Source organism: Oncorhynchus nerka, unplaced genomic scaffold (assembly GCF_034236695.1).
Source record: "Oncorhynchus nerka isolate Pitt River unplaced genomic scaffold, Oner_Uvic_2.0 unplaced_scaffold_2648, whole genome shotgun sequence".
In the NCBI taxonomy this organism is placed as follows: domain Eukaryota; kingdom Metazoa; phylum Chordata; class Actinopteri; order Salmoniformes; family Salmonidae; genus Oncorhynchus; species Oncorhynchus nerka.
Genome location: NW_027038650.1, coordinates 1 through 27,451, shown reverse-complemented (window position 1 = coordinate 27,451; position 27,451 = coordinate 1). Strand labels below are relative to the sequence as shown.

The 27,451-nt window shown below is 52.0% G+C and overlaps 2 long non-coding RNA genes across 2 annotated transcripts; both read left to right on the top strand.

The window, feature by feature from the left end:
* Window positions 1-812: 812 nt before the first annotated feature.
* LOC135567056 (uncharacterized) lies at window positions 813-9,454 on the top strand. The gene is made up of 3 exons (XR_010462248.1): window positions 813-884; window positions 6,332-6,430; window positions 9,425-9,454. It is a non-coding gene; the product is annotated as an uncharacterized LOC135567056 (long non-coding RNA).
* Window positions 9,455-9,508: 54 nt separating this feature from the next.
* LOC135567057 (uncharacterized) lies at window positions 9,509-26,680 on the top strand. Its single transcript, XR_010462249.1, has 3 exons — window positions 9,509-9,573; window positions 21,231-21,369; window positions 26,563-26,680. It is a non-coding gene; the product is annotated as an uncharacterized LOC135567057 (long non-coding RNA).
* Window positions 26,681-27,451: the final 771 nt, after the last annotated feature.

The following is a 27,451-nucleotide window of genomic DNA, read 5'->3' as shown; positions in this document are numbered from 1 at the left end:
GATCTGTCTGGCAGAGTGTTGAGGGCTGTTGTAATGTATTGAGATATGTCTGGCAGAGTGTTGAGGGCTGTTGTAATGTATTGAGATCTGTCTGGCAGAGTGTTGAGGGGCTGTTGTAATGGATTGAGTTCTGTCTGGCAGAGTGTTGAGGGCTGTTGTAATGTATTGAGGTCTGTCTGGCAGAGTGTTGAGGGCTGTTGTAATGGATTGAGATCTGTCTGGCAGAGTGTTGAGGGCTGTTGTAATGTATTGAGTTCTGTCTGGCAGAGTGTTGAGGGCTGTCTGGCAGAGTGTTGAGGGCTGTTGTATTATTTAGTATGGAGTTGTTGTCTTGTTACAAACCTTCATTGGTTTGCTGCTGCTAGTGGTGTGGTGGTATTGTTGTCCTAAATATCTTCTCTCTCTCTCCCTCTCTCTCTCTCTCTCTCTCTCTCTCTCTCTCTCTCCCTCTCTCTCTCTCTCTCTCTCTCTCTCTCTCTCCTCTCTCTCTCTCTCTCTCTCTCTCTCCTCTCTCTCTCTCTCTCTCTCTCTTTCTCTCTCTCTCTCTCTCTCTTTCTCTCTCTCTCTCTCTCTCTCTCTGTCTCCTCTCTCTCTCTCTGTCTCTCTCTCCCTCTCTCTCTCTCTCTCTCTCTCTCTCTCTCTCTCTCTCTCTCTGTCTCCCTCTCTCTCTCTCTCTCTCTCTCTCTCTCTCTCTTTCTCTCTCTCTCTCTCTCTCTCTCTCCCCCCCCTCCTCCCTCCCTCCTCCTCCTATTTCTCCCCTCTCTATCCAGGTGGAGTTGTTGACCTCTGAAGTCTCTCTATAAGCATGTGGAGTGTCTCAGCTGCCTACTGAGTTTGACGGATCCTTCCCCTTTTCACACAGCGCCTGGGTCTGCTTCAGAACGGTGAGATAGCCTTCTGGACCTTGTAGTTCTCTGTGTTTGTAGTTTCTCCTCACACAGCTCCATTGTCTGCTTCAGAACGGTGAGATAGCCTTCTGGACCTTGTAGTTCTCTGTTTGTAGTTTCTCCTCTCACACAGCACCTGGGTCTGCTTCAGAATGGTACAGACAGACACACAGCACCACAGACTCCTGGACCTTGTAGTCTTCTCTCTGTATTTTGTAGTTTTACCTGTTATATCTTGAGCTCTTACTGCTCATTTCAATTTAAAGCACAATACAACCCCACATGTGGATAATGATTTCAAATCAAACAATGTATTTCCATTGTTGTCCTGTTAAATAAATGGTCAGAACATGAACCAACATCAACATGGTGGTCCTAGGATGGACCGTACACCTACTGGTCATAGTGGTGACTCAGACAACACATAATGAAACAGAGCAGGACTCAGTCATCGGCTGAGGATCCTACACCCTGTACATGATGGTTTGGTGATGGGAAGCCAGGTGATGGGAAGCCAGGTGACGGGGAAGCCTGGTGATAGTGATGCTAGGTGATGGTGAGGCCTGGTGATGATGATGCTAGGTGATGGGAAGCCTGGTGATAGTGATGCTAGGTGATGGGGAAGCCAGGTGATAGTGATGCTAGGTGATGGGGAAGCCTGGTGATGATGAAGCTAGGTGATGGGAAGCCTGGTGATAGTGATGCTAGGTGATGGGAAGCCTGGTGATAGTGATGCTAGGTGATGGGAAGCCAGGTGATAGTGATGCTAGGTGATGGTGAGGCCTTGTGATGATGAAGCTAGGTGATGGGGAAGCCAGGTGATGGGGAAGCCAGGTGATGGTGAAGCTAGGTGATGCTAGGTGATGGTGAAGCTGGTGATGAAGCCAGGTGATGGTGATGCTAGGTGATGGTGAAGCTAGGTGATGTGATGCTAGGTGATGGTGAGGCTAGGTGATGGTGAAGCCAGGTGATGGTGAAGCTAGGTGATGGTGAAGCCTGGTGATGGTGATGCTAGGTGATGGTGAAGCTAGGTGATGATGATGCTAGGTGATGGTGAGGCTAGGTGATGGTGAAGCCAGGTGATGGTGAAGCTAGGTGATGGTGAAGCCTGGTGATGGTGAAGCTATGTGATGGTGAAGCCAGGTGATGGTGAAGCCAGGTGATGGTGATGGTGATGCTAGGTGATGGTGAAGCTAGGTGATGGTGAAGCCTGGTGATGGTGAAGCTATGTGATGGTGAAGCCAGGTGATGGTGAAGCCAGGTGATGGTGAGATGCAGGTGATGGTGAAGCTAGGTGATGGTGAAGCTGGTGATGAGTGAAGCCAGGTGATGGTGAATGGTGATGGTGAGACCAGGTGATGGTGAAACTAGGTGATGGTGAAGCCTTGTGATTGTGAAGCTAGGTGATGGTGATGGTGAAGCTAGGTGATGGTGAAGCTAGGTGATGGTGATGGGGAAGCTGGGTGATGGTGAAGCTAGGTGATGGTGATGCTAGGTGATGGTGAAGCTAGGTGATGGTGAAGCTAGGTGATGGTGAAACTAGGTCATTGTGAAGCTAGGTGATGGCGAAGCTAGGTAATGGTGAAGCCAGGTGATGGTGATGGTGAAGCTAGGTGATGGTGATGCTAGGTGATGGCGAAGCCAGGTGATGGTGAAGCCAGGTGATGGTGAAGCCAGGTGATTGTGAAGCCAGGTGATTGTGAAGCTGATTGGTGATGGCGAAGCTAGGTGATGGCAAAGCCAGGTGATGGTGAAGCCAGGTGATGGTGAAGCTAGGTGATGATGAAGCTAGGTGATTGTGAAGCTAGGTGATGGCGAAGCTAGGTGATGGTGAAGCCAGGTGATGGTGAAGCAAGGTGATGGTGAAGCTAGGTGATGGTGATGCTAGGTGATGGTGAAGCTAGGTGATGGTGAAGCCTGGTGATGGTGAAGCCAGGTGATGGTGAAGCCAGGTGATGGTGAAGCCAGGTGATGGTGATGGTGAAGCTAGGTGATGGTGATGCTAGGTGATGGTGAAGCCAGGTGATGGTGATGCTAGGTGATGGTGAAGCCAGGTGATGGTGAAGCCAGGTGATGGTGATGGTGATGCTAGGTGATGGTGATGCTAGGTGATGGTGAAGCTAGGTGATGGTGAAGCTAGGTGATGGTGAAGCCAGGTGATGGTGAAGCCAGGTGATGGTGAGACCAGGTGATGGTGAAGCTAGGTGATGGTGAAGCCTGGTGATTGTGAAGCTAGGTAATGGTGATGGTGAAGCTAGGTGATGGTGAAGCCTTGTGATTGTGAAGCTAGGTGATGGTGATGGTGAAGCTAGGTGATGGTGAAGCTAGGTGATGGTGATGGGGAAGCTAGGTGATGGTGAAGCTAGGTGATGGTGATGCTAGGTGATGGTGAAGCTAGGTGATGGTGAAGCTAGGTGATGGTGAAACTAGGTCATTGTGAAAGGAAGCTAGGTGATGGCGAAGCTAGGTAATGGTGAAGCCAGGTGATGGTGATGGTGAAGCTAGGTGATGGTGATGCTAGGTGATGGTGAAACCAGGTGATGGTGAAGCCAGGTGATGGTGAAGCCAGGTGATTGTGAAGCCAGGTGATTGTGAAGCTAGGTGGATAAGCTAGGTGGGATGGCAAAGCCAGGTGATGATTGAAGCCAGGTGATGGTGATGGTGAAGCTAGGTGATGGTGAAGCTAGATGATGGTGAAGCAGGTGATGGTGAAGCTAGGTGATGATGAAGCTAGGTGATTGTGAAGCTAGGTGATTGTGAAGCTAGGTGATGGTGAAGCCAGGTGATGGTGAAGCAAGGTGATGGTGATGGTGAAGCTAGGTGATGGTGATGCTAGGTGATGGTGAAGCTAGGTGATGGTGAAGCCTGGTGATGGTGAAGCCAGGTGATGGGTGAAGCCAGGTGATGGTGATGGTGAAGCTAGGTGATGGTGATGCTAGGTGATGGTGAAGCCAGGTGATGGTGATGCTAGGTGATGGTGAAGCCAGGTGATGGTGATGGTAGGTGATGGTGAAGCTAGGTGATGGTGAAGCTAGGTGATGGTGGAAGGCCAGGTGATGGTGAAGCAGGTGATGGTGAGACCAAGGTGATGGTGTAGGTGATGGTGAAACCTGGTGATTGTGAAGCTAGGTAATGGTGATGGTGAAGCTAGGTGATGGTGTAGCCTTGTGGTGATTTAATGACTAGGTGATGGTGATGGTGAAGCTAGGTGATGGTGAAGCTAGGTGATGGTGATGGGAAGCTAGGTGATGGTGAAGCTGGTGATGGTGATGCTAGGTGATGGTGAAGCTAGGTGATGGTGAAGCTAGGTGATGGTGAAACTAGGTCATTGTGAAGCTAGGTGATGAGCGAAGCTAGGTAATGGTGTAAGCCAAGTGATGGTGATGGTGAAGCTAGGTGATGGTGATGCTAGGTGATGGTGATGCTAGGTGATGGTGAAGCCAGGTATAGTGAAGCCAGGTGATTGTGAAGCCAGGTGATTGTGAGCTAGGTGATGGCGAAGCTGGTGATGGCAAAGAACGCCAGGTGATGAGTGAAGCCAGGTGATGGTGATCGTTGAAGCTAGGTGATGGTGAAGCTAGATGATGGTGAAGCCAGGTGATGGTGAAGCTAGGTGATGATGAAGCTAGGTGATTGTGAAGCTAGGTGATTGTGAAGCTAGGTGATGGTGAAGCCAGGTGATGGTGAAGCAAGGTGATGGTGATGGTGAAGCTAGGTGATGGTGATGCTAGGTGATGGTGAAGCTAGGTGATGGTGAAGCCTGGTGATGGTGAAGCCAGAATGATGGTGAAGCCAGGTGATGGTGATGGTGAAGCTAGGTGATGGTGATGCTAGGTGATGGTGAAGCCAGGTGATGGTGATGCTAGGTGATGGTGAAGCCAGGTGATGGTGATGGTAGGTGATGGTGAAGCTAGGTGATGGTGAAGCTAGGTGATGGTGAAGCCAGGTGATGGTGAAGCCAGGTGATGGTGATGGTGAAGCCAGGTGATGGTGATGCTAGGTGATGGTGAGACCAGGTGATGGTGAAGCTAGGTGATGGTGAGACCAGGTGATGGTGAAGCCAGGTGATGGTGAAGCTAGGTGATGGTGAGACCAGGTGATGGTGATGCTAGGTGATGGTGAAGAAGTTGGCTTGCTGTCCCTGCTATCTTCCTCAGCTCATCCTTTCTGTAGCCTGTGAAGCCAGGTGATGGTGAGACCAGGTGATGGTGAAGCCAGCTCATCCTCTCTGTAGCCTGGACTTCATACCTCCACATCTAATGTGTATCACCCACATGGGTGCTCCCTCTGGTGCTGCCCTTCAGCGCCAACAGCCCACACATCAGTCCAGAACAGTAGTCACCCTCACTCACAGGCTCTCTGACATTTACACAATGCAGTCAGGTCTCATTGATCAACAAGCAGCCGGTGCTGACATACATCAAACGTTAGCCAGGTAGCTAGCTAGCCAAACCAGACAAGTCAACCTGCCGTCTGTGCTGAGATACATCAAACGTTAGCCAGGTAGCTAGCTGGCCAAACCAGACAAGTCAACCTGCCGTCAGTGCTGAGATACATCAAACGTTAGCCAGGTAGCTAGCTAGCCAAACCCGACAAGTCAACCTGCCTTCAGTGCTGAGATACATCAAGCGTTAGCCAGGTAGCTAGCTAGCCAAACCAGACAAGTCAACCTGCCGTCAGTGTTGAGATACATCAAGCGTTAGCCAGGTAGCTGGCTAGCCAAACCGGACAAGTCAACCTGCCTTCAGTGCTGAGATACATCAAACGTTAGCCAGGTAGCTAGCTAGCCAAACCGGACCAGTCAACCTGCCGTCAGTGCTGAGATACATCAAACGTTAGCCAGGTAGCTAGCCAAACCAGACAAGTCAACCTGCCGTCGGTGCTGAGATACATCAAACGTTAGCCAGGTAGCTAGCCAAACCAGACAAGTCAACCTGCCTTCAGTGCTGAGATACATCAAACGTTAGCCAGGTGCTAGCTAGCCAAACCGGACAAGTCAACCTGCCTTCAGTGTTGAGATACATCAAACGTTAGCCAGGTAGCTAGCTAGCCAAACCGGACTAGTCAACCTGCCGTCAGTGCTGAGATACATCAAACGTTAGCCAGGTAGCTAGCTAGCCAAACCGGACCAGTCAACCTGCAACTCCTGTCAAAACAACCGGATATATCCACTCAAATCAATGACTTATCAAAAACAAAATCAATCAACACTAAACCAACAACAAACAAAAACGTTTTAAATAAAAATATGTCCAACTTTCCAGAACTCTCTGTTTAGGCTGCTTTACGGGCGCCATGGCAACCACGTGCTGCTGTGAGTGTCTTACCGGAGATGACTAAAGTTGTCTGTGCTTAGTTATCTGTCTGTCTGTCTCTCGGGTCTTTGTATAGTTGTCTTTCATGTGGTTGAACAGTGTGTCTCTGTTCTGACGGTGGTGTTTCAGAGAGTGGAACAGCTAACCAGTCACTGTGAGGACGCTGTCAACCTCCTGCAGAGTACCATCACAGGTCTGGAGTCTACTGTCCTGCCAGCTACTGCTGAGGTAAATCTACCATGTTAGTCTACTGTCCTGCCAGCTACCGCTGAGGTAACTACCATGTTAATAATATAGTCTGTAGTCTACTGTCCTGCCAGCTACTGCTGATGTAACTACCATGTTAATATAGTCTGTAGTTAGTCTACTGTCCTGCCAGCTACTGCTGAGGTAACTACCATGTTAATATAGTCTGTAGTTAGTCCACTGTCCTGCCAGCTACCGCTGAGTAACTACCATGTTAATATAGTCTGTAGTTAGTCTACTGTCCCATGCCAGCTACCGCTGAGGTAACTACCATGTTAATATAGTCTGTAGTTAGTCTACTGTCCTGCCAGCTACTGCTGAGGTAACTACCATGTTAGTCTACTGTCCTGCCAGCTACAGCTGAGGTAACTACTATGTTAATATAGTCTGTAGTCTACTGTCCTGCCAGCTACCGCTGAGGTAACTACCATGTTAGTATAGTCTGTAGTCTGCTGTCCTGCCAGCTACCGCTGAGGTAACTACCATGCTAATATAGTCTGTAGTTAGTCTACTGTCCTGCCAGCTACTGCTGAGGTAACTACCATGTTAGTATAGTCTGTAGTCTGCTGTCCTGCCAGCTACCGCTGAGGTAACTACCGTGTTAATATAGTCTGTAGTCTGCTGTCCTGCCAGCTACCGCTGAGGTAACTACCATGTTAATATAGTCTGTAGTTAGTCTACTGTCCTGCCAGCTACTGCTGAGGTAACTACCATGTTAATATAGTCTGTAGTTAGTCCACTGTCCTGCCAGCTACCGCTGAGGTAACTACCATGTTAATATAGTCTGTAGTTAGTCTACTGTCCTGCCAGCTACCGCTGAGGTAACTACCATGTTAATATAGTCTGTAGTTAGTCTACTGTCCTGCCAGCTACTGCTGAGGTAACTACCATGTTAGTCTACTGTCCTGCCAGCTACCGCTGAGGTAACTACTATGTTAATATAGTCTGTAGTCTACTGTCCTGCCAGCTACCGCTGACGTAACTACCATGTTAGTATAGTCTGTAGTCTGCTGTCCTGCCAGCTACCGCTGAGGTAACTACCATGCTAATATAGTCTGTAGTTAGTCTACTGTCCTGCCAGCTACTGCTGAGGTAACTACCATGTTAGTATAGTCTGTAGTCTGCTGTCCTGCCAGCTACCGCTGAGGTAACTACCGTGTTAATATAGTCTGTAGTCTGCTGTCCTGCCAGCTACTGCTGAGGTAACTACCATGTTAATATAGTCTGTAGTCAGTCTACTGTCCTGCCAGCTACTGCTGAGGTAACTACCATGTTAATATAGTCTGTAGTCAGTCTACTGTCCTGCCAGCTACTGCTGAGGTAACTACCATGTTAATATAGTCTGTAGTCAGTCTACTGTCCTGTGTTGTGTTGAGGCTGTAGGAGACATGTCTAGGAGGGATATGACGTGTGTTGAGGCTGTAGGAGACATGTCTAGGAGGGATATGACGTGTGTTGTGTTGAGGCTGTAGAAGACATGTCTAGGAGGGATATGACGTGTGTTGTATTGAGGCTGTAGGAGACTGGTAGAGTTGAATTACAGGACAGGAAATGGAGTGGTCTGGTAGAGTTGAATTACAGGACAGGAAGTGGAGTGGTCTGGTAGAGTTGAATGACAGGACAGGAAATGGAGTGGTCTGGTAGAGTTGAATTTCAGGACAGGAAGTGGATTGGTCAGGTAAAGTTGAATTACAGGACAGGAAGTGGAGTGGTCTGGTAGAATTGAATTACAGGACAGGAAATGGATTGGTCTGGTAGAGTTGAATTACAGGACAGGAAGTGGAGTGGTCTGGTAGAGTTGAATTACAGGACAGGAAATGGATTGGTCTGGTAGAGTTGAATTACAGGACAGGAAATGGTGGTCTGGTAGAGTTGAATTACAGGACAGGAAATGGAGTGGTCAGGTAGAGTTGAATTAGAGGACAGGATATGGAGTGGTCTGGTAGAGTTGAATTACAGGACAGGAAATGGATTGGTCTGGTAGAGTTGAATTACAGGACAGGAAATGGAGTGGTCTGGTAGAGTTGAATTACAGGACAGGAAATGGATTGGTCTGGTAGAGTTGAATTACAGGACAGGAAATGGAGTGGTCTGGTAGAGTTGAATTACAGGACAGGAAATGGGAGTGGTCTGGTAGAGTTGAATGACAGGACAGGAAATGGATTGGTCTGGTAGAGTTGAATTACAGGACAGGAAATGGAGTGGTCTGGTAGAGTTGAATTACAGGACAGGAAATGGAGTGGTCAGGTAGAGTTGAATTAGAGGACAGGATATGGAGTGGTCTGGTAGAGTTGAATTACAGGACAGGAAATGGATTGGTCTGGTAGAGTTGAATTACAGGACAGGAAATGGAGTGGTCTGGTAGAGTTGAATTACAGGACAGGAAATGGAGTGGTCAGGTAGAGTTGAATTAGAGGACAGGATATGGAGTGGTCTGGTAGAGTTGAATTACAGGACAGGAAATGGAGTGGTCTGGTAGAGTTGAATGACAGGACAGGAAATGGAGTGGTCTGGTAGAGTTGAATGACAGGACAGGAAATGGAGTGGTCTGGTAGAGTTGAATTTCAGGACAGGAAATGGAGTGGTCTGGTAGAGTTGAATTACAGGACAGGAAGTGGAGTGGTCTGGTAGAGTTGAATGACAGGACAGGAAGTGGAGTGGTCTGGTAGAGTTGAATTACAGGACAGGAAGTGGAGTGGTCAGGTAGAGTTGAATTACAGGACAGGAAATGGAGTGATCAGGTAGAGTTGAATTACAGGACAGGAAGTGGAGTGGTCAGGTAGAGTTGAATTACAGGACAGGAAGTGGAGTGGTCTGGTAGAGTTGAATTACAGGACAGGAGATGTTTAGGAAGGGTGTTTGGTGTATGTGAAGTCTGCTAAATGACTTAAATGTAAAAAAAATGTAAATGTCTTTAGAAAACATATTAATTGACTTGTGGTCCAACACGTGTATAAAACACTAACTCTCCCCCAGGAGGCCCAGGTGTTACTTGCCAGGTACAGGGGGTGTGATGTGCACCGTCCTGGAGGACAGCCGATTGGCTAGATTACAGCTGGAGGCGGAGCCATCCTGTCCCGCCTCCGTAAAGAGGAAACCAGTGTCAGCCTCAGAGACGACTACAGGTAATGGTTCAGTTGTTAGCTGCGATATGGAACCTTTCTGGGCGACTAGATTCACATAGCAATATGAGTTATAGATCTGTCATTCTCATTGAAAGTCTTAAGACGTGCTATATCTGTTCTATGTGCTCTATATGGTAGATGGTACAATGACTCTCTACACTGGACTGGTTTGTTTTGTCACATGAACTGAACTATTAGAATTTTATCAACCAGGAAATGACGGAGTGATTTCTGCACATTGCACCTTTATAGATACACTTGTATCCACAGCAACTTGACACATGAATGCAGCCCAGCACCATTCTCCAACCAACGCCCTCTCCTCTATGTTCTCCCTCATCCCCTCAGTCCAACCTCCTCTCCTCTCCTCTCTTCTCTTCTCCTCTCCTCTCCTCCATTTCCCCTCTCTTCTCTCCTCTATATTCTCCCTTAGTCCAACCTCCCTCTCCTCCATTTCTCCTCTCTCCTCTCCTCCATTTCTCATCTCTCCTCTCCTCCATTTCCCCTCTCTCTCCCCTCCTCATTTCCCCTCTCTCTCCTCGTTTGTTTGTCAGTATAAGTGGTCAATACATCTCCATCTGGATCCAGGGTTGTTCACTGGGACAGAGAACTGTTGAGAATGTTCTAGTACCCTCGTCAATTCATTGGTATATATATGTTGAAGAGGTGGGGCTCAACTGCATCCCTGTCTAGTACCCTCGTCAATTCATTGGTATATATATGTTGAAGAGGGTGGGGCTCAAGCTGCATCCCTGTCTAGTGCCTCGTCAATTCATTGGTATATATATGTTGAAGAGGGTGGGGCTCAAGCTGCATCCATGTCTAGTACCCTCGTCAATTCATTGGTATATATATGTTGAAGAGGGTGGGGCTCAAGCTGCATCCCTGTCTAGTACCCTCGTCAATTCATTGGTATATATGTTGAAGAGGGTGGGGCTCAAGCTGCATCCCTGTCTATAGTACCCTCGTCAATTCATTGGTATATGGTCTTTATTTATTATTAGAGCTCTAGTGAATATTGTTATGTTGTCTTAATGTCTCCTGTTGTCTTAATGTCTCTGTTATGTCTACACCTATAGGGAGTCATTAGGGACCCAACCTGTGTCTGTTGTCACCAGCTAGCAGGGCTTCCCCCTGCTGTTATGTCATGATGTGATTCAGTCTACTTCTTTCCTGTGACTAACCCCCTCTCCTGATCCCTCTCTGTCACCCCAGGCTCTGCCGCCACACCCCTCCCATTGCTCAGGAATGTACTCTCCCTACCTGCTCTGACTAGAGGGCATTTCCAACTCACTCAAAAATGGGGGGTGGAATGTTTCCTCTAGTTCCTAACTTCTGGGGCTTTGCAGATAAATGGTTTTGATATGTGTATATTTGCTGTGCTGGTGGGGTTGGCCGAGTCAGAGAAATGATTTGTCTGTGTGTTGTGTCTTTGGGGTCAGTCTTAAAGGACCTGTGTCAGAGGAGAGAAGAGGCTCCTGTGTTGGAGGAAGTCAGGGCTTTATGAGGAGATCAGAGAGAACGACATGAAGGAGGATTGGAGACATGACAACAGAGAGACCTGTTCTGGTTCTGGTCAGCTGAAGGAGAAGTGACAACAGAGAGACCTGTTCTGGTTCTGGTCAGCTGAAGGAGAAGTGACAACAGAGAGACCTGTTCTGGTTCTGGTCAGCTGAAGGAGCAGTGACAACAGAGACCTGTTCTGGTTCTGGTCAGCTGAAGGAGCAGTGACAACAGAGAGACCTGTTCTGGTTCTGGTCAGCTGAAGGAGAAGTGACAACAGAGAGACCTGTTCTGGTTCTGGTCAGCTGAAGGAGAAGTGACAACAGAGACCTGTTCTGGTTCTGGTCAGCTGAAGGAGAAGTGACAACAGAGAGACTGAGAGACTTGTTCTGGTTCTGGTCAGCTGAAGGAGAAGTGACAACAGAGAGACCTGTTCTGGTTCTGGTCAGCTGAAGGAGAAGTGACAACAGAGAGACTTGTTCTGCATTGTAGTCAAGGTCATCTCTCTTCACTCTCAGTGATCTCCATATGAAGCTTCTCTCTGTCCTATAAGGCCCCAGGTCGTAGCTGAGGAGACACACAGAGATCCAGACTCATTCGGTACCGTTGATCCCCTACTGAGGAGACACACAGAGATCCAGACTCATTCTGAACCGTTGATCCCCTACTGAGGAGACACACAGAGATCCAGACTCATTCTGAACCGTTGACCCCCTACTGAGGAGACACACAGAGATCCAGACTCATTCTGAACCGTTGACCCCCTACTGAGGAGACACACAGAGATCCAGACTCATTCTGAACGGTTGATCCCCCTACTGAGGAGACACACAGAGATCCAGACTCATTCTGAACCGTTGATCCCCTACTGAGGAGACACACAGAGATCCAGACTCATTCTGAACCGTTGATCCCCTACTGAGGAGACACACAGAGATCCAGACTCATTCTGAACCGTTGATCCCCTACTGAGGAGACACACAGAGATCCAGACTCATTCTGAACCGTTGATCCCTTACTGAGGAGACACACAGAGATCCAGACTCATTCTGAACCGTTGATCCCCTACTGAGGAGACACACAGAGATCCAGACTCATTCTGAACCGTTGATCCCCCTACTGAGGAGACACACAGAGATCCAGACTCATTCTGAACCGTTGATCCCCTACTGAGGAGACACACAGAGATCCAGACTCATTCTGAACCGTTGATCCCCGACAAAGCGATAGTGATTGACAGCCTGGCCCAGCCTATCAGATCCCACAGCCAAACCAAACCCCACTGTCTGTCTGAGTTGTGACAGTTCAGGAAGATGCCTTCCTAACCCCGTCCTTCCCTCTTCCTGGACAAAGCGATAGTGATTGACAGCCTGGCTCAGCCTATCAGATCAGACCAAACCAAACCCCACCCTCTGTCTGTCTGAGATGTGACAGTTCAGGAAGATGCCTTCCTAACCCCGTCCTTCCCTCTTCCTGGACAAAGCCATAGTGATTGACAGCCTGGTCCAGTCGGCATGCCGCCAGACATTAGCATGACAACAGAACCCCTGCCGGCCAGCCTGTTGCTAGGGCAGCACCACACTGGTTCCACCGTTGCTGCGGCAACATGACAGTCAAGTCATTCTACACCAATTCAGTCTAACTGGGACGACTGCTGAACCACTATGATAGTTGGTTTGATTTGATAGTTTTTGTAGTGTGTTGTGTGTGTCCTGTCTCTGTCAGCAGGGGGCAGACATGGTGTGTTCAGAAAGGAAAGGGGGGGTATCTAGAATCCATTCAACTGAAATGGCTCTTCCCGAATTTAACCCAAACCCCTCTGAATCAGAGAGGTGGGGGGCTGCCTTAATCGACATCCACGTCTTCGGTGCACCGGGTAACAGTGGGTTAACTGCCTCGTTCTGGGGAACAGTGGGTTAACTGCCTTGTTCAGGGGAACAGTGGGTTAACTGCCTTGTTCAGGGGAACAGTGGGTTAACTGCCTTGTTCAGGGGAACAGTGGGTTAACTGCCTTGTTCAGGGGAACAGTGGGTTAACTGCCTTGTTCAGGGGAACAGTGGGTTAACTGCCTCGTTCAGGGGAACAGTGGGTTAACTGCCTTGTTCAGGGGAACAGTGGGTTAACTGCCTCATTCAGGGGAACAGTGGGTTAACTGCCTTGTTCAGGGGAACAGTGGGTTAACTGCCTTGTTCAGGGGAACAGTGGGTTAACTGCCTTGTTCAGGGGAACAGTGGGTTAACTGCCTTGTTCAGGGAACAGTGGGTTAACTGCCTCATTCAGGGGAACAGTGGGTTAACTGCCTCGTTCAGGGAACAGTGGGTTAACTGCCTTGTTCAGGGGAACAGTGGGTTAACTGCCTCGTTCAGGGAACAGTGGGTTAACTGCCTCATTCAGGGGAACAGTGGGTTAACTGCCTCGTTCAGGGAACAGTGGGTTAACTGCCTTGTTCAGGGAACAGTGGGTTAACTGCCTCGTTCAGGGAACAGTGGGTTAACTGCCTTGTTCAGGGAACAGTGGGTTAACTGCCTCGTTCAGGGAACAGTGGGTTAACTGCCTCATTCAGGGGAACAGTGGGTTAACTGCCTCGTTCAGGGAACAGTGGGTTAACTGCCTCGTTCAGGGGAACAGTGGGTTAACCGCCTTGTTCAGGGGAACAGTGGGTTAACTGCCTCGTTCAGGGGAACAGTGGGTTAACTGCCTCGTTCAGGGGAACAGTGGGTTAACTGCCTTGTTCAGGGGAACAGTGGGTTAACTGCCTCGTTCAGGGGAACAGTGGGTTAACTGCCTCGTCCAGGGGAACAGTGGGTTAACTGCCTCGTCCAGGGGAACAGTGGGTTAACTGCCTTGTTCAGGGGCAGAATGACAGATTTTTACCTAGACTACCTGCTGGTTACTAGTCCAACACTCTAACCACTAGACTACCTGCTGGTTACTAGTCCAACACTCTAACCACTAGGCTACCTGTTGGTTACTAGTCCAACGCTCTAACCACTAGTCTACCTGCTGGTTACTAGTCCAACACTCTAACCACTAGGCTACCTGCGGGTTACTAGTCCAACACTCTAACCACTAGACTACCTGCTGGTTACTAGGCTACCTGCTGGTTACTAGTCCAACACTCTAACCACTAGGCTACCTGCTGGTTACTAGTCCAACACTCTAACCACTAGGCTACCTGCTGGTTACTAGTCCAACACTCTAACCACTAGGCTACCTGCTGGTTACTAGTCCAACACTCTAACCACTAGACTACCTGCTGGTTACTAGTCCAACACTCTAACCACTAGGCTACCTGCTGGTTACTGACGCAATGCTCTAACCACTAGACTACCTGCTGGTTATTGGCCCAACACTCTAACCACTAGGCTACCTGCTGGTTACTAGTCCAACGCTCTAACCAATAGGCTACCTGCTGGTTACTGGCCCTCCACTCTAACCACTAGGCTACCTGCTGGTTACTAGTCCAACACTCTAACCACTAGGCTACCTGCTGGTTACTAGTCCAACACTCTAACCACTAGGCTACCTGCTGGTTACTAGTCCAGCACTCTAACCACTAGTCTACCTGCTGGTTACTAGTCCAGCACTCTAACCACTAGTCTACCTGCCGCCCCTCCACTCTAACCACTAGTCTACCTGCCGCCCTCCACTCTAACCACTAGTATACCTGCCGCCCCTCCACTCTAACCACTAGGCTACCTGCTGGTTACTAGTCCAACACTCTAACCACTAGGCTACCTGCTGGTTACTAGTCCAACACTCTAACCACTAGGCTACCTGCTGGTTACTAGTCCAACGCTCTAACCACTAGGCTACCTGCTGGTTACTGACCCAACACTCTAACCACTAGGCTACCTGCTGGTTACTGACCCAACACTCTAACCACTAGGCTACCTGCTGGTTACTAGTCCAACGCTCTAACCACTAGGCTACCTGCTGGTTACTAGTCCAACGCTCTAACCACTAGGCTACCTGCTGGTTACTGACCCTCCACTCTAACCACTAGGCTACCTGCCGTCCCTCCACTCTAACCACTAGTCTACCTGCCGCCCCTCCACTCTAACCACTAGTCTACCTGCCGCCCCTCCACTCTAACCACTAGTCTACCTGCCGCCCCTCCACCCCTCCACTCTAACCAGTAGTCTACCTGCCGCCCCTCCACTCTAACCACTAGTCTACCTGCCGCCCTCCACTCTAACCACTAGTCTACCTGCCACCCCTCCACTCTAACCACTAGTCTACCTGCCGCCCCTCCACTCTAACCACTAGTCTACCTGCCGTCCCTCCACTCTAACCACTAGTCTACCTGCCGCCCCTCCACTCTAACCGCTAGTCTACCTGCCGCCCTCCACTCTAACCGCTAGTCTACCTGCCGCCCCTCCACTCTAACCACTAGTCTACCTGCCTCCCCTCCACTCTAACCACTAGTCTACCTGCCGCCCCTCCCCCTCTAACCACTAGTCTACCTGCTGTCCCTCCACCCCTCCACTCTAACCACTAGTCTACCTGCCACCCCTCCACTCTAACCACTAGTCTACCTGCCGTCCATCCACTCTAACCACTAGTCTACCTGCCGCCCCTCCACCCCTCCACTCTAACCACTAGTCTACCTGCCACCCTCCACTCTAACCACTAGTCTACCCTGCCGCCCCTCCACTCTAACCACTAGTCTACCTGCCACCCCTCCACTCTAACCACTAGTCTACCCTGCCGCCCTCCATTCTAACCACTAGTCTACCTGCCACCCCTCCACTCTAACCACTAGTCTACCTGCCGCCCCCACCCCTCCACTCTAACCACTAGTCTACCTGCCACCCCCTCCACTCTAACCACTAGTCTACCCTGCCGCCCCTCCATTCTAACCACTAGTCTACCTGCCACCCCTCCACTCTAACCACTAGTCTACCCTGCCGCCCCTCCACTCTAACCACTAGTCTACCTGCCGCCCCTCCACTCTAACCACTAGTCTACCCTGCCGCCTCCACTCTAACCACTAGTCTACCTGCCGCCCCTCCACTCTAACCACTAGTCTACCTGCCGCCCCTCCACTCTAACCACTAGTCTACCTGCCGCCCCTCCACCCTCCACTCTAACCAGTAGTCTACCTGCCGCCCCCTCCACTCTAACCACTAGTCTACCTGCCGCCCCTCCACTCTAACCACTAGTCTACCTGCCACCCCCTCCACTCTAACCACTAGTCTACCTGCCGCCCCTCCACTCTAACCACTAGTCTACCTGCCGCCCCTCCACTCTAACCACTAGTCTACCCTGCCGTCCCTCCACTCTAACCACTAGGCTACCTGCCGTCCCTCCACTCTAACCACTAGTCTACCTGCCGCCCCTCCACTCTAACCACTAGTCTACCTGCCGCCCCTCCACTCTAACCACTAGTCTACCTGCCGCCCCTCCACTCTAACCACTAGTCTACCTGCCGCCCCTCCACTCTAACCACTAGTCTACCTGCCGCCCCTCCACCCCTTCACTCTAACCACTAGTCTACCTGCCGCCCCTCCACTCTAACCACTAGTCTACCTGCCTCCCCTCCACTCTAACCACTAGTCTACCTGCCGCCCCTCCCCTCTAACCACTAGTCTACCTGCTGTCCCTCCACCCCTCCACTCTAACCACTAGTCTACCTGCCACCCCTCCACTCTAACCACTAGTCTACCTGCCGCCTATCCACTCTAACCACTAGTCTACCTGCCGCCCCTCCACTCTAACCACTAGTCTACCTGCCGCCCCTCCACCCCTCCACTCTAACCACTAGTCTACCTGCCGCCCCTCCACTCTAACCACTAGTCTACCTGCCGCCCCTCCCCTCTAACCACTAGTCTACCTGCCGTCCATCCACTCTAACCACTAGTCTACCTGCCGCCCCTCCACTCTAACCACTAGTCTACCTGCCGCCCCTCCCCTCTAACCACTAGTCTACCTGCCGTCCCTCCACTCTAACCACTAGTCTACCTGCCGCCCCTCCACTCTAACCACTAGGCTACCTGCCGTCCCTCCACTCTAACCACTAGTCTACCTGCCGCCCCTCCACTCTAACCACTAGTCTACCTGCCGCCCCTCCACTCTAACCACTAGTCTACCTGCCGCCCCTCCACTCTAACCGCTAGTCTACCTGCCGCCCCTCCCACTCTAACCGCTAGTCTCACCTGCCGCCCCTCCACTCTAACCACTAGTCTACCTGCCTCCCCTCCACTCTAACCACTAGTCTACCTGCCGCCCCTCCCCTCTAACCACTAGTCTACCTGCTGTCCCTCCACCCCTCCACTCTAACCACTAGTCTACCTGCCACCCCTCCACTCTAACCACTAGTCTACCTGCCGCCCCCCCACTCTAACCACTAGTCTACCTGCCGCCCCTCCACTCTAACCACTGGTCTACCTGCCGCCCTCCACTCTAACCACTAGTCTACCTGCTGCCCCTCCACTCTAACCACTAGTCTACCCTGCCTCCCCTCCACTCCTAACCACTAGTCTACCTGCCGCCCCTCCACCCCTCCACTCTAACCACTAGTCTACCTGCCGCCCCTCCACTCTAACCACTAGTCTACCTGCCGCCCCTCCACTCTAACCACTAGTCTACCTGCCGCCCCTCCACCCCTCCACTCTAACCACTAGTCTACCTGCCGCCCCTCCAGTCTAACCACTAGTCTACCTGCCGCCCCTCCACTCTAACCACTAGTCTACCTGCTGCCCCTCCACTCTAACCACTAGACTACCTGCCGCCCCTCCACTCTAACCACTAGTCTACCTGCCGCCCCTCCACCCCTCCACTCTAACCACTAGTCTACCTGCCGTCCATCCACTCTAACCACTAGTCTACCCTGCCGCCCCTCCACTCTAACCACTAGTCTACCTGCCGTCCATCCACTCTAACCACTAGGCTACCTGCCGCCCCTCCACTCTAACCACTAGTCTACCTGCCGCCCCTCCACTCTAACCACTAGTCTACCTGCCACCCCTCCACTCTAACCACTAGTCTACCCTGCCGCCCCTCCACTCTAACCACTAGTCTACCTGCCGCCCCTCCACTCTAACCACTAGTCTACCTGCCGCCCCTCCACTCTAACCACTAGTCTACCTGCCGCCCCTCCACTCTAACCACTAGTCTACCTGCCGCCCCTCCCCTCTAACCACTAGTCTACCTGCCGCCCCTCCACCCCTCCACTCTAACCACTAGTCTACCTGCCGCCCCTCCACTCTAACCACTAGTCTACCTGCTGTCCCTCCACCCCTCCCCTCTAACCACTAGTCTACCTGCCACCCCTCCATTCTAACCACTAGTCTACCTGCCACCCTCCACTCTAACCACTAGTCTACCTGCCGTCCATCCACTCTAACCACTAGTCTACCTGCCACCCCTCCACTCTAACCACTAGTCTACCTGCCACCCCTCCCCTCTAACCACTAGTCTACCTGCCGCCCCTCCACCCCTCCACTCTAACCACTAGTTTACCTGCCGCCCCTCCATTCTAACCACTAGTCTACCTGCCACCCCTCCCCTCTAACCACTAGTCTACCTGCTGTCCCTCCACCCCTCCCCTCTAACCACTAGTCTACCTGCTGTCCCTCCACCCCTCCCCTCTAACCACTAGTCTACCTGCAGAGTGTGTGACGGTCCGTTCTGATTGTCCTCAGTTAAAAGGAGGTTCTCCAATAGAATCACCCTGCTGATCTTTATGTTCTACAAAGATGTTTAAATGTTTCAGACAAAGGTCAGGTCATCACAATGACACATTGGGCTAACTGTTGTGTGTGAGTTGGGCTAACTGTTGTGTGTGAGTTGGGCTAACTGTTGTGTGTGAGTTGGGCTAACTGTTGTGTCTGTGTGTGTTGGTCTAACTGTTCTGTGTCTGTGTTGGGCTAACTGTTGTGTGTGAGTTGGGCTAACTGTTGTGTGTGAGTTGGGCTAACTGTTGTGTGTGTGTGTTGGGCTAACTGTTGTGTGTCTGTGTTGGGCTAACTGTTGTGTGTGAGTTGGGCTAACTGTTGTGTGTGAGTTGGTCTAACTGTTGTGTGTGTGTGTTGGTCTAACTGTTGTGTGTGTGTGTTGGTCTAACTGTTGTGTGTGTGTGTGTTGGTCTAACTGTTGTGTGTGTGTGTGTGTTGGTCTAACTGTTCTGTGTGTGTGTGTGTTGGTCTAACTGTTGTGTGTGTGTGTGTTGGTCTAACTGTTCTGTGTGTGTGAGTTGGTCTAACTGTTGTGTGTGTGTGTGTTGGTCTAACTGTTGTGTGTGTGTGTGTTGGTCTAACTGTAGGGGAAACAGAGTATGGCTGTACAGTATAACGTGAGGACAATGCAGTGTACTGTAATACTGGACTACAGTAGAGCTGGCTAGGGGCTATGATGTCATGTTGTAGTCATCGACCCGGGCTTCATCCCAGGCTTCCCTCACAATGTACTCAGTCAGTGTCTGCTGCTGGAGCCCTGAGCTAATGCTTCCTAACGACAGATACACACACACGCACGCACGCACGCACGCACACACACACACACACACAGACACACACACACACACACACACACACACACACACACACGCACACACACACACACACACAGACACACACACAGACACACACACACGCACACACACACACACACACACAGACACACACACAAAGACGCACGCACACACACACACACACAGACGCACACACACACACACACAGACACACACACAGACACACACGCACACACACACAACGGACAAGGAAGCAGATAGAGTACACACACACACACACACACACACTCTGCTCTGTCACTCAAACCAGCTCATCCAATCAAATCTCTATCTCTCATTCCTCAACTCAATCAACACATCCACCCCATGTCAATCAATTCAACTGGTGATCCAATGAGATGTCAGCCTGCTCTGTCAGTCCATGTCAGTGATGACCACAGTGTACAGTAGTACCACAGACCGGCTCTGACTAGCATCAACTAAAGACAGCACACGAGGGGGGAATATTTACTTTTCTTCAGAGAGGAACGGTCAACAATACAATCACATCTTTCTTCTACAGTTCAAAATCAGAAGTTTGATTTTGGTGAAAGATAGTCGTCTGAGTTTAAGAGAGTCTATCCTAGCTGTCATCTGAGTCAAGAGAGTCTATCCTAGCTGTCGTCTGAGTCAAGAGAGTCTTTCCTAGCTGTCGTCTGAGTCAAGGGAGTCTCTCCTAGCTGTCATCTGAGTCAAGAGAGTCTATCCTAGCTGTCGTCTGAGTCAAGAGCGTCTTTCCTAGCTGTCGTCTGAGTCAAGAGAGTCTATCCTAGCTGTCGTCTGAGTCAAGAGCCTTTCCTAGCTGTCGTCTGAGTCAAGAGACTCTTTTCTAGCTGTCGTCTGAGTTTAAGAGAGTCTATCCTAGCTGTCGTCTGAGTCAAGAGCGTCTTTCCTAGCTGTCGTCTGAGTCAAGAGAGTCTTTTCTAGCTGTCGTCTGAGTTTAAGAGAGTCTATCCTAGCTGTCGTCTGAGTCAAGAGCGTCTTTCCTAGCTGTCGTCTGAGTCAAGAGACTCTTTTCTAGCTGTCGTCTGAGTCAAGAGAGTCTATCCTAGCTGTCGTCTGAGTCAAGAGAGTCTTTCCTAGCTGTCGTCTGAGTCAAGAGAGTCTATCCTAGCTGTCGTCTGAGTCAAGAGAGTCTATCCTAGCCGTCGTCTGAGTCAAGAGAGTCTTTCCTAGCTGTCGTATGAGTCAAGGGAGTCTCTCCTAGCTGTCGTCTGAGTCAAGAGAGTCTTTCCTAGCTGTAGTCTGAGTCAAGAGAGTCTATCCTAGCTGTCGTCTGAGTCAAGAGAGTCTTTCCTAGCTGTCGTCTGAGTCAAGAGACTCTTTCCTAGCTGTCGTCTAAGTCAAGAGAGTCTCTCCTAGCTGAAAGTGTCTTGTTTCTACTGTGCAAGGAAGTTGTATTGGACTGAGGAACTACTGTACTGTCTTCTAAAGGAGCCTGCCTCTATCTGTCCTGCTGGAAGTCTAAAGGACTGTCTCTCTCTCTGTGTGTCCCTCCAGAGATGCCGTAGAGAAGTCTAAAGGACTGTCTCTCTCTCTGTGTGTCCCTCCAGAGATGCCGTAGAGAAGTCTAAAGGAGCCTGCCTCTAACTGTCCTGCGGGAAGTCTAAAGGACTGTCTCTCTCTCTGTGTGTCCCTCCAGAGATGCCGTAGAGGTTGTGGCTGGTCTGTACGATCAGGTGGACGAGCTGGTTCACAAGCTGGTGATGCTGTCCAACCAACGCACTCAGGAACTGGACTTTATCATGGAGTTCAAGAGTCTGGAGCAGGGATTCAAGGAGGTGAGAGGGGCTGGGTGTTAGTGCTGGGGTATAGGGCTGGGTATAGGGTTGGGGTATAGGACTGTGGTATAGGACTGGGGTATAGGACTGGGGTATAGGACTGTGGTATAGGGCTGGGGTATAGGACTGGGGTATAGGGCTGGGGTATAGGACTGGGGTATAGGGCTGGGGTATAGGGCTGGGGTATAGGGCTAGGGTTAGTGCTCGGGTATAGGGCTGGGTGTTAGGGCTGGGGTATAGGGCTGAGGTATAGGGCTGGGTGTTAGGGCTGGGGTATAGGGCTGGGTGTTAGGGGCTGGGGTATATGGCTGGGGTATAGGGCTGGGTGTTAGGGGCTGGGGTATAGGGCTAGGGTATAGGGCTGGGTGTTAGGGGCTGGGGTATATGGCTGGGTGTTAGGGCTGGGTGTTAGTGCTGGGGTATAGGGCTGGGTGTTAGTGCTGGGGTATAGGGCTGGGTGTTAGTGCTGGGGTATAGGGCTGGGGTATAGGGCTGGGGTATAGGGCTGGGTGTTAGGGCTGGGTGTTAGGGCTGGGTGTTAGGGCTGGGTGTTAGTGCTGGGGTATAGGGCTGGGTGTTAGTGCTGGGGTATAGGGCTGGGTATTAGGGGCTGGGGTATAGTGCTGGGGCATAGGGCTGGGTGTTAGGGCTGGGGTATAGGGCTGGGTGTTAGGCTGGGTGTTAGTGCTGGGGTATAGGGCTGGGTGTTAGGGGCTGGGGTATAGGGCTGGGGTATAGGGCTGGGTGTTAGGGGCTGGGTGTTAGGGCTGGGGTATAGGGCTGGGTGTTAGTGCTGGGGTATAGGGCTGGGGTATAGGGCTGGAGTGTTAGGGGCTGGGGTATAGGGCTGGGTGTTAGGGCTGGGTGTTAGGGCTGGGGTATAGGGCTGGGTGTTAGGGGCTGGGGTATATGGCTGTGGTATAGGGTATAGGGCTGGGGTATAGGGCTGGGTGTTAGGGGCTGGGGTATATGGCTGTGGTATAGGGCTGGGGTATAGGGTATAGGGCTGGGGTATAGGGCTGGGTGTTAGGGCTGGGGTATAGGGCTGGGTGTTAGGGGCTGGGGTATATGGCTGTGGTATAGGGCTGGGGTATAGGGTATAGGGCTGGGGTATAGGGCTGGGTATAGGGCTGGGTGTTAGGGCTGGGTGTTAGGGCTGGGTATAGGGCTGGGGTATAGGGCTGGGTGTTAGGGCTGGGTATAGGGCTGGGTATAGGGCTGGGTGTTAGGGCTGGGGTATAGGGCTGGGTATAGGGCTGGGGTATAGGGCTGGGTGTTAGGGCTGGGGTATAGGGCTGGGTGTTAGGGGCTGGGGTATATGGCTGGGTGTTAGGGCTGGGGTATAGGGCTGGGGTATAGGGCTGGGTGTTAGGGCTGGGGTATAGGGCTGGGTGTTAGGGGCTGGGGTATAGGGCTGGGGTATAGGGCTGGGTGTTAGGGGCTGGGGTATAGGGCTGGGTGTTAGGGGCTGGGGTATAGGGCTGGGTGTTAGGGCTGGGGGTATAGGGCTGGGTGTTAGGGGCTGGGGTATATGGCTGTGGTATAGGGTATAGGGCTGGGGGTATAGGGCTGGGTGTTAGGGCTGGGGTATAGGGCTGGGTGTTAGGGCTGGGGTATATGGCTGTGGTATAGGGCTGGGGTATAGGGTATAGGGCTGGGGTATAGGGCTGGGTGTTAGGGCTGGGTGTTAGGGCTGGGTATAGGCTGGGTGTTAGGGCTGGGGTATAGGGCTGGGTGTTAGGGCTGGGGTATAGGGCTGGGTGTTAGGGCTGGGGTATAGGGCTGGGGTATAGGGCTGGGAGTATAGGGCTGGGTGTTAGGGCTGGGTATAGGGCTGGGGTATAGGGCTGGGGTATAGGGTTGGGTGTTAGGGCTGGGTATAGGGCTGGGTATAGGGCTGGGTATAGGGCTGGGTATAGGGCTAGGGTATAGGGCTGGGGTATAGGGCTGGGTGTTAGGGCTGGGTATAGGGCTGGGTGTTAGGGCTGGGTGTTAGGGCTGGGTGTTAGGGCTGGGTATAGGGCTGGGTATAGGGCTGGGTATAGGGCTAGGGTATAGGGATGGGGTATAGGGCTGGGTGTTAGGGCTGGGGTATAGGGCTGGGAGTTTAGGGCTGGGTATAGGGTCAGGTGTTAGGGCTGGGTGTTAGGGCTGGGGTATAGGGCTGGGTGTTAGGGCTGGGGTATAGGGCTGGTGTTAGGGCTGGGGTATAGGGCTGGGTGTTAGGGCTGGGGTATAGGAGGAGGCTGGGGTTTAGGAGCTGGGTGTTAGGCTGGGGTATAGGGCTGGGGTATAGGGCTGGGGTATAGGGCTGGGTGTTAGGGGCTGGGGTTTAGGGCTGGGGTATAGGTCTGGGGTATAGGGCTGGGTGTTAGGGCTGGGGTATAGGGCTGGGTATAGGGCTGGGTGTTAGGGCTGGGGTATAGGGCTGGGTGTTAGGGCTGAGGTATAGGGCTGGGTATAGGGCTGGGTGTTAGGGCTGGGTGTTAGGGCTGGGGTATAGGGCTGAGGTATAGGGCTGGGTGTTAGGGCTGGGTGTTAGAGCTGGGTGTTAGGGCTGGGGTATAGGGTTGGGTGTTAGGCTGGGGTATAGGGCTGGGGTATAGGGTTGGGTGTTAGGGCTGGGGTATAGGGCTGAGGTATAGGCTGGGGGTATAGGGCTGTGGTATAGGGCTGGGTGTTAGGGCTGGGGTATAGGGTTGGGTGTTAGGGCTGGGGTATAGGGCTGGGTGTTAGGGCTGGGGTATAGGGCTGGGGTATAGGGCTGGGTGTTAGGGCTAGGGTATAGGGCTGGGTGTTAGGGCTGGGGTATAGGGCTGGGGTATAGGGCTGAGTGTTAGGGCTGGGTGTTAGGGCTGGGTGTTAGGGCTGGGGTATAGGGTTGGGTGTTAGGGCTGGGGTATAGGGCTGGGGTATAGGGCTGGGTGTTAGGGCTGGTTATAGGGATGGGGGGCATAGGGCTGGGGTATGGGGCTGGGGTTTAGGGCTGGGACTGGGGTATAGGGCTGGGGTATAGGGGTATAGGGCTGGGGTATAGGGCTGGGGTATAGGGTATAGGGCTGGGTGTTAGGGGCTGGGGTATAGGGCTGGGGTATAGGGCTGGGATATAGGGCTGGGGTATAGGGCTGGGTGTTAGGGCTGGGTGTTAGGGCTGGGTGTTAGGGCTGGGTGTTAGGGCTGAGGTATAGGGCTGGGTATAGGGCTGGGTGTTAGGGCTGGGTGTTAGGGCTGGGGTATAGGGCTGAGGTATAGGGCTGGGTGTTAGGGCTGGGTGTTAGAGCTGGGTGTTAGGGCTGGGGTATAGGGTTGGGTGTTAGGGCTGGGGTATAGGGCTGGGGTATAGGGTTGGGTGTTAGGGCTGGGGTATAGGGCTGAGGTATAGGGCTGGGGTATAGGGCTGTGGTATAGGGCTGGGTGTTAGGGCTGGGGTATAGGGTTGGGTGTTAGGGCTGGGGTATAGGGCTGGTGTTAGGGGCTGGGGTATAGGGCTGGGGTATAGGCTGGGTGTTAGGGCTAGGGTATAGGGCTGGGTGTTAGGGCTGGGGTATAGGGCTGGGGTATAGGGCTGAGTGTTAGGGCTGGGTGTTAGGGCTGGGTGTTAGGGCTGGGGTATAGGGTTGGGTGTTAGGGCTGGGGTATAGGGCTGGGGTATAGGGCTGGGTGTTAGGGCTGGTTATAGGGATGGGGTATAGGGCTGGGGTATGGGGCTGGGGTTTAGGGCTGGGACTGGGGTATAGGGCTGGGGTATAGGGCTAGGGTATAGGGCTGGGGTATAGGGCTGGGGTATAGGGTATAGGGCTGGGTGTTAGGGAGCTGGGGTATAGGGCTGGGAGTATAGGGCTGGGATATAGGGCTGGGGTATAGGCTGGGTGTTAGGGCTGGGTGTTAGGGCTGGGTGTTAGGGCTGGGTATAGGGCTGGGGTATAGGGCTGGGTTTAGGGCTGGGTGTTAGGGCTGGGGTATAGGGCTGGGTGTTAGGGCTGGGGTATAGGGCTGGGTGTTAGGGGCTGGGGTTTAGGGCTGGGTGTTAGGGCTGGGGTATAGGGCTGGGGTATAGGGCTGGGGTGTTAGGGCTGGGGTATAGGAGCTGGGTATAGGGCTGGGTGTTAGAGGCTGGGGTATAGGGCTGGGTGTTAGGGCTGGGTATAGGGCTGGGTATAGGGCTGGGTGTTAGGGCTGGGTATAGGGCTGGGGTATAGGGCTGGGGTATTACATTTACATTTATAGGGATGGGGTATAGGGCTGGGTGGTAGGGCTGGGTGTTAGGGCTGGTTATAGGGATGGGAGTATAGGGCTGGGTGTTAGGGCTGGGTGTTAGGGCTGGTTATAGGGATGGGGTACTTAGAGATGGGGTATAGGGCTGGGTGTTAGGGCTGGGTGTTAGGGCTGGTTATAGGGATGGGGTATAGAGATGGGAGTATGGGGCTGGGTGTTAGGGCTGGGTGTTAGGGCTGGTTATAGGGATGGGGTATAGAGATGGGGTATAGGGCTGGGTGTTAGGGGATAGGGGCTGGGACTCAACATCTTCTGACATAGAACAGTCCCAAAATAAACTTTTGTTATCGATAGATATTTTAAATCTGTGTACCAGTGCATAATAAAAAGTAGGGAAGAGAGAAGTCGTCTGAGACTAGGAGACCTGGAGGAAGTAGAGGAATAGTAACATGTGACCTTCTATTCATGACCCCCGTTCCTAAGGAAGTTAGTGTGTGTGTGTGTGTGTGTGTGTGTGTGTGTGTGTGTGTGTGTGTGTGCAGGTGAGTGACTGGATTGAGGAGGTAGGAGAGAGTCGTCTGAGACTCGGAGACCTGGAGGAGTAGAGGGAATAGTAACATATTGACCTTCTATTCATGACCCCGTTCCTAAGGATTAGTGTGTGTGTGTGTGTGTGTGTGTGTGTGTGTGTGCAGGTGAGTGGCTGGATTGAGGAGGTAGGAGAGGTCGTCTGAGACTTGGAGACCTGGAGGAGTAGAGGGAATAGTAACATATTGACCTTCTATTCATGACCCCGTTCCTAAGGATTAGTGTGTGTGTGTGTGTGTGTGTGCAGGTGAGTGAATGGATTGAGGAGGTTGGAGAGAGTCGTCTGAGACTCGGAGACCTGGAGGAGTAGATGGAATAGTAACATATTGACCTTCTATTCATGACCCCGTTCCTAAGGATTAGTGTGTGTGTGTGTGTGTGTGTGTGCAGGTGAGTGACTGGATTGAGGAGGTTGGAGAGAGTCGTCTGAGAACGCTCGGAGAGCTGGAGGATTCTCTGGAGCAGCTGCACAGGAAACAGACCCTCTTCAGAGACTTCTACACTGCTGCCTACGTAGGTACCTCTGACTGTCTGGCTGACTGACAGGCTGACTGACTGGCTGGCTGACTGACTGTCTGGCTGTCCGACTGTATGGCTGACTAACTTGGCTGGCTGTCCAGGCTGTCTGACTGGCTGACTGGCTGACTGGCTGACCGTCCCAGCTGAAGCAGAGCTGACCGCCGAGCTGGCTGTCTGACTGACTGTCCGACTGACTGTCCGACTGACAGGCTGACTGACTGGCTGTCTGACTGGCTGGCTGGCTGACTGACTGACTGACTGACTGGCTGACTGACTGGCTGGCTGGCTGACTGACTGACTGGCTGGCTGGCTGACTGGCTGGCTGGCTGTCTGACTGGCTGGCTGACTGGCTGGCTGACTGACTGACTGGCTGGCTGACTGGCTGGCTGGCTGACTGACTGACTGACTGGCTGACTGGCTGACTGACTGACTGGCTGGCTGACTGGCTGACTGACTGGCTGGCTGACTGGCTGGCTGGCTGACTGACTGACTGACTGGCTGGCTGGCTGGCTGACTCTCTCTCCCTCTACACTGCTGCTTACGTAGGTACCTCTGACTGACTGACTGATTCTGATTGGCTGACTGATTGGCTTTGACTGATTCCAGCTTTGACTACCTGAGTTAGCTGAAACATTTGGCTATGGGCTTCCGCTGGCAGTATGGGATCATGGAGAGTGAATTCCAGTTCGTTTTTTAGTTATCTAGCTGTGGGATCCTGGCTGTTATCTACAGGGGCTTTATACAAAATAGCAACATTAGC